Below are 6,329 nucleotides of genomic sequence, written 5' to 3' on the forward strand. Positions count from 1 at the left end.
TATTACATTTTCAAAGACTTTAGTTCACAATTACACAACTGAATAGAACTTACGTATCTCCGATTTTATATCTACATTTGAGTGAGGTGGAAGGGGTGATGTGGCATTAACACAAGACAGAACAAAATGTGGTATTAATAGGGTATTAATTTCATCAACACAAGACAGAACAAGAGTATTAATAGGGTATTAATTTCATCAACACAAGACAGAACACGAAACAATGGATATTGAATAGAAGTGTTTGTAGAAAGCCTATTGGTCCATAATTCTTGATGCTTCTATATTGGAGCGGAGTCTTGAGGTGGGTAGAATATAGTTGTGCAATAATTGGCTGTTGATTGCTGGTGTTGACTTCTTGATGTGTAGTGCCTCGCAAACGTCAAGCCGCCTGCTATCGCTGTATCTATCGATGATTTTTGTGTTGTTTACTAGGATTTCTCTGGCGATGGTTTGGTTGTGGGAAGAGATTATATGTTCCTTAATGGAGCCCTTATTGCAGAAGGAGGAAAGAATCGAGGCAACTACAGAAGCACCATACTGTCCCCCGAGCTTAAAGCGGCAGCTAAAAGCCTTCGTGAGAACAAGGAGATAGTTGTCAGGAGAGGTGACAAGTCGCCAATATATGTCATTCTTAAAAAAGACGAATATCTGGCGAAAATGAACATCATACTCTCTGACCAAACTAAGTTCCAAAGGGTAACGAAGGACACTACAGCCGAATTAAAAGCAAAGGTCAACAAACTGATCGAAACTGTGAACGCCAAGAAATCCGGACTCCATTTGCCAAAGATCATTGGGGAATATAAACCTGGATATGCGTATGGAAATGTCAAGACGCACAAGCCTGGAAACCCACTTCGGCCAATCATTAGCCAGACACCCACACCCACGTACAGACTGGCGAAGCGACTCAACGGCCTGCTGACTCCTTATGTTCCTTGCGCCTTCAGCCTGACGTCTCCAAAGGAATTTGTTGACTTACTGCGGGGCACACGGGCCACAGGGATAAGAGCCTCGTTGGACGTAGAATCACTGTTTACCAACGTACCTGTGGACGAGACAATCGGAATGATAGCTGACAGAGTGTATCGTGATCCAGCCTGTACTCCTCTTGACATACCAGAAAATATTCTGAGGAAACTACTCCAAGCTTGTACTAAAGAGGCACCCTTCTTGAGACCGGATGGGCACATGTATAAGCAAGTAGATGGGGTCATCATGGGTTCTCCCCTAGGTGTCCTGTTTGCAAACTTCTACATGGGTACCATCGAGCAAAAAGTCTTAGTCGACATGAACTTGAAACCGGCCATATACTGCAGGTATGTTGACGACATTTTTACACAGGTACCTGATGTCAGACATCTGCAGGAGCTGAAGGAGGCATTTGAGCAGAGTTCCGTGCTGCGTTTCACTTACGAGATGGAAAAGGATGGGAAGCTGCCCTTTCTAGATGTAACAGTCATGGAAAAGGGCGGAGGTTTCCACACTGCAGTCTACACTAAGGAAACAAACATAGGAATGTGCCTAAATGCCAACAGCGACTGCCCAGACAGGTACAAGAGGAGTGTTGTTAACGCATATGTCGACCGTGCTCTCAGCCACAGCTCAGAATGGAAGCAAGTCGACGAAGAACTCTGTAGGGTAAGGCAGGTCCTAGTCAATAACGGCTTCTCCAATGGTTTCGTCGAAGACATCATAAGAAGGAAAGTGAAAAGCCATGCAACCTCTGAAGAGACAACTAACACAACACCTATACCCCCTATTAGACTATTTTACAGGAACTTCTTTTCCACAGCTCATAAAACGGAGGAAAGGGTCCTGAAAGATATTGTTAATAGAAACGTTATCCCTACAGACAAAAATCAGAGGATACAACTGACGATTTACTATAAAACCAGAAAAACGGCCAGCCTACTCATGAGAAACTCTCCAGACACAAAACAGAACGCTTTAAAAGAGACTAACGTCGTCTATGCCTTCAAATGCCCACTTGGGGACTGTAAGCTCCAAAAAACCCAGTATATAGGCAAGACAACAACATCCCTTTCTAGGCGTTTAACGATGCATAAGCAACAGGGCTCCATTCAGGAACATATAATCTCTTCCCACAACCAAACCATCGCCAGAGAAATCCTAGTAAACAACACAGAAATCATCGATAGATACAGCGATAGCAGGCGGCTTGACGTTTGCGAGGCACTACACATCAAGAAGTCAACACCAGCAATCAACAGCCAATTATTGCACAACTATATTCTACCCACCTCAAGACTCCGCTCCAATATAGAAGCATCAAGAAATATGGACCAATAGGCTTTCTACAAACACTTCTATTCAATATCCATTGTTTCGTGTTCTGTCTTGTGTTGATGAAATTAATACCCTATTAATACTCTTGTTCTGTCTTGTGTTGATGATATTAATACCCTATTAATACCACATTTTGTTCTGTCTTGTGTTAATGCCACATCACCCCTTCCACCTCACTCAAATGTAGATATAAAATCGGAGATACGTAAGTTCTATTCAGTTGTGTATTTGTGAACTAAAGTCTTTGAAAATGTAATAAGTTTTACGAAACGCGCCCATGTCGCGTCAGACTAGAAATAAAAATGAATTTTGGAGAATTGATTTTTGATTTACCTCCAACAGTGAAGCGCAATGTACGAAAGATTGAGAAAATTCGTGTTAGAATTATTAATCTTACTTTTTCGGTCATATTTAATAATATATATATGTATGTATATATATATATATATATATATATATATATATATATATATATATATATATATATATATATATATATATATATATATATATATATATATATATATGTATATATATATATATATATATATATATATATATATATATATATATATATATATATATATATATATATATATATATATATATATATATATATATATATATATATATATATATATATATATATATATATATATATATATATATTTCCACATCCATCTCTTTGACCTCTTAGTTAGGTCAATCTCTGGTAGAATAACGAGAGTTGTTTCTCCTGCAGCCTGAGATCATAACACCCGTGTGTCCTTAGTAATATCACGTTTGCTTGGGATGCGTTTTACCAGAGTAGCAGTTGGTGTTTTCCTATCTGTTACCACCTCAAGGGTTTCATCACGATCTAGTGAAGGTGTCAGTGAGGGATTACTCTAACACCATTCCCTTATAGATTTCACACTCATGTTTCGTAGGGTTAGGTGGGGTAGTCTCAACAGCTACAACATTGTCACTCACATCACTACTGGTGCTGGGTATCGCTAGCATGATTCACTTCACCATTATCACCGGGCAGATTCGTCTCTAATATTTTTATTAGTATTTCAGTTCAATAATTTTCTTTTTTAACCAGTCAATTTCTTCTGTATCTTTGTTTGTTGGCTTTAGTCCGACGATGGTTGGAAACTGCTACTAGAGGTGATATTAGGAGCTTCCTGTTGGGTGTTTCCTGCTGGGTGTAGCTGGACCAGACGCCACTGGCTTCCTGCTCATGTCAGAAAGAGCGGGGCGTCGAGGGCAGCTACCTCGTGTTATGATCTCAGCCTACAGGAGAAACGAGTCTCCCTCCTTGAGAGTTATTCATCAAGCCTGACCTGATTAGAAGGTCTAGCGAATATTGAGGTGATAACGCATATGTAAAATAGTTGCTTGGATATGTGTAACAGTTTGAGATTATGGGCAATGAAGAAGAAAACAGATAAATGACTGGCGAGGAGATGTGGACATTTTGCTGGAGGCGTGAGGCTCGCTTCCGGAGGACCTTGACCTCACTTGAGTGCCAGACATCGCAGGGGGAAGCCGCGCTCCGTTTGAGCTCCCGCCAGAAGGGAACCCCTAGTGATATATCTCTAAGAGAAGAGAAGTGTGCAGACGTGCCAGCTGTGGAATTGAGCTGAGAACGTTGTGGTGTCAAGTCTTGGACGGCGAGGAGAGTTTAATAAGCTGCTCAGAGGCATTTTCGTGGGCTGTGTGTAGCGCCCTGACCAGACGCCGTCAGAGGGAAAGCGCCCTCGATCAGTTAATCTGTGGTAAGCACGATATACGCCAGTTCATAGTGATTGCTTGTAGTTGGTCGTGTGCCCAGCGACAGTAGCAATGTTTATTTATAAGTTAGACATGTTTTAATAAGGCAGAAAGCCTGAAATAGGAGAGTAAAGAGGGAGGAGCACGGAGCGACGTCCATCCCCTCTGAGCTCTGACCGACTACTGAGGGAGCCCGGCTCCTGACGGAGGAAGACCCTCCCAGCGAGTGAGGACCGCCACCGGGCGAGGTGGAGTATGGACACGCCCAAAATGGGGGAGTCCACTCTCAATGTATGTAGAGGACAGATAGAGATTTAAGGCAAACATATTGTGTGATTATTTTTGTTTATGTGTTAAAGGGAAACATTTTATTGGAGTGTCGATGGGTTGCAGGTTTGTCTTTGGGGAAGAAGTTGCTGAGAACTTCGAAGCCAGCCTAGATGAAGTAATTGATGAGACTCCAAGGTAGTGGAGGCGAGGACCTCGAGCTGTGAGGAGAAACAGTGAAGAGGAGTGTCACGTGCTTCTTTAGAGGTGGAGAAGCACCATAGTTGCTCGGGGAAACTTCATGGTGTAGCAGCCAGGAGAGCTGTGGAGGACCCTAGCAGAAGGGTGAAGCACCGTAGTTGCTCAAGGAAACTTCATGATAGCAGCCTGGAGGAGCTGCAGAGGATCCTGGTAGTGAAGCCCGGAAGAACCTAAAGATATTAGGGTAGTGAACTTCCAGAGGTGGAAGGGAAGTTCTGGTGGATTACTTGTAGGGAGTTGATAGTGTTTGGTTGTCATTAGCGTGCAAGACGCAGTGAGAGGTGAGTGACTGTTTGCATTCTTATGTCAGGGAGTGTTTTACACTGAAGTTTAGAGTTGCAGTCGTAGGCTTGATTACCTACAGATGTATGTGTTAGAGGATTGATAGAGTGATCGATTGATCATCGTTGTGTATCAATGAACATTTATACTGATATATGTTATTGCATTCAAGTGCTGATTTTCTATATATATATTATCTTGCTGATGGTGCAACAGTGTATGTAGACTTGATCAACTTGGGGAGGTTGATAGTATCAGGTGGTGAACCAGGAGATAGGATACCACTTGATAAGCTGATAATAGAGTTCTGATGGTGTTGGAGAGCAACCTGACTGTAATATTATAGAGTATAGGATTCATTATTATTATATGTGTGTATGTATCGTGTATGTGCTTCGTCCAGTAAATGTATCCCAATTTGCTGGTGTTTGCCCTTGTCCTAGTGAGGCTTCCCAGGAGGTAGTAAAGAAGGAGAGAGAGAGAGAAAGAACCAAGAACCACTGCCGTGGACAGGGTAAAAGGTAATACTAATAAGTCAAAAGGGGATTGAGGAGATCATATCACCTAAGGAGAGAGTGGGGAGTCACAGCGGCTCGAGTGGGTGTGTGCACGTGACAACGAGGCTAAGTGTTGGAGCTGCATCCCCTAAACGTGTGACGCTGAGCCCCTCTCCAAGAGCCAGAAGTGCCAAGTGTGATCTCCTAGTATAAGCACTCTACCGAGTTGTGGGTTGGGTTGTCCGTAGAGAAGGATCAACGACGACAACACCAAACAACCCACAGACTATAATAAATTGGGGGCCTGTGTCCGGGAGAGTGAACTGACACACCCACACCCTGTCCAAGAGTGGATTTGTACACCCTTGCTGAAATAAACTGCGTGACCGCAGGAGTATACTCTCTCTCTTGGGAAGACTCACAGGACAAGATGGATAAGGTGCAAGCGTTTGTGGAGTCAGGCAAGCCTGAGGACTTAGAAGGTTGCACGAGGGATCAATTGAAACAAATAGCAGAAAAATGTGGCATTAGGTTGAAATCATCTAAAGTAGCTGGGATGAAGGATGAGATCCTGAGGCAATTAAGAGCCAAAAATGAAGCGGCAGAGCAAGGAGCCCAAAAAGGAGCTGAAAGTGGAAAGGAGGATGATGGGCAGGATGACGTGAGATCCCAGGGATCGAGTAGGAGCAGCAAGAGTAGCCGCAGTAGCAGGAGTAGCCGAAATAGGAGCTTGGAGAGATTCCAGTTAGAGCTCCAGATGCAGCGTGAGGACAAGGAGAGACAGTTCCAGCTGGAAAAGATGAAATTGGAACTCCAGATGAAAAATGAAGCCGAGAAGGAAAAAGAGAAAACCAGACTGGAAATAGAAAAAGAGAAAACCAGAGTAAGAGAAATGGAGTTGGAACAGGAGAAAGAAAAAGAGAAAACCAGAGTAAGGAAACTGGAGTTGGA

Source organism: Procambarus clarkii, chromosome 49, assembly GCF_040958095.1.
Source record: "Procambarus clarkii isolate CNS0578487 chromosome 49, FALCON_Pclarkii_2.0, whole genome shotgun sequence".
Taxonomy (NCBI): domain Eukaryota; kingdom Metazoa; phylum Arthropoda; class Malacostraca; order Decapoda; family Cambaridae; genus Procambarus; species Procambarus clarkii.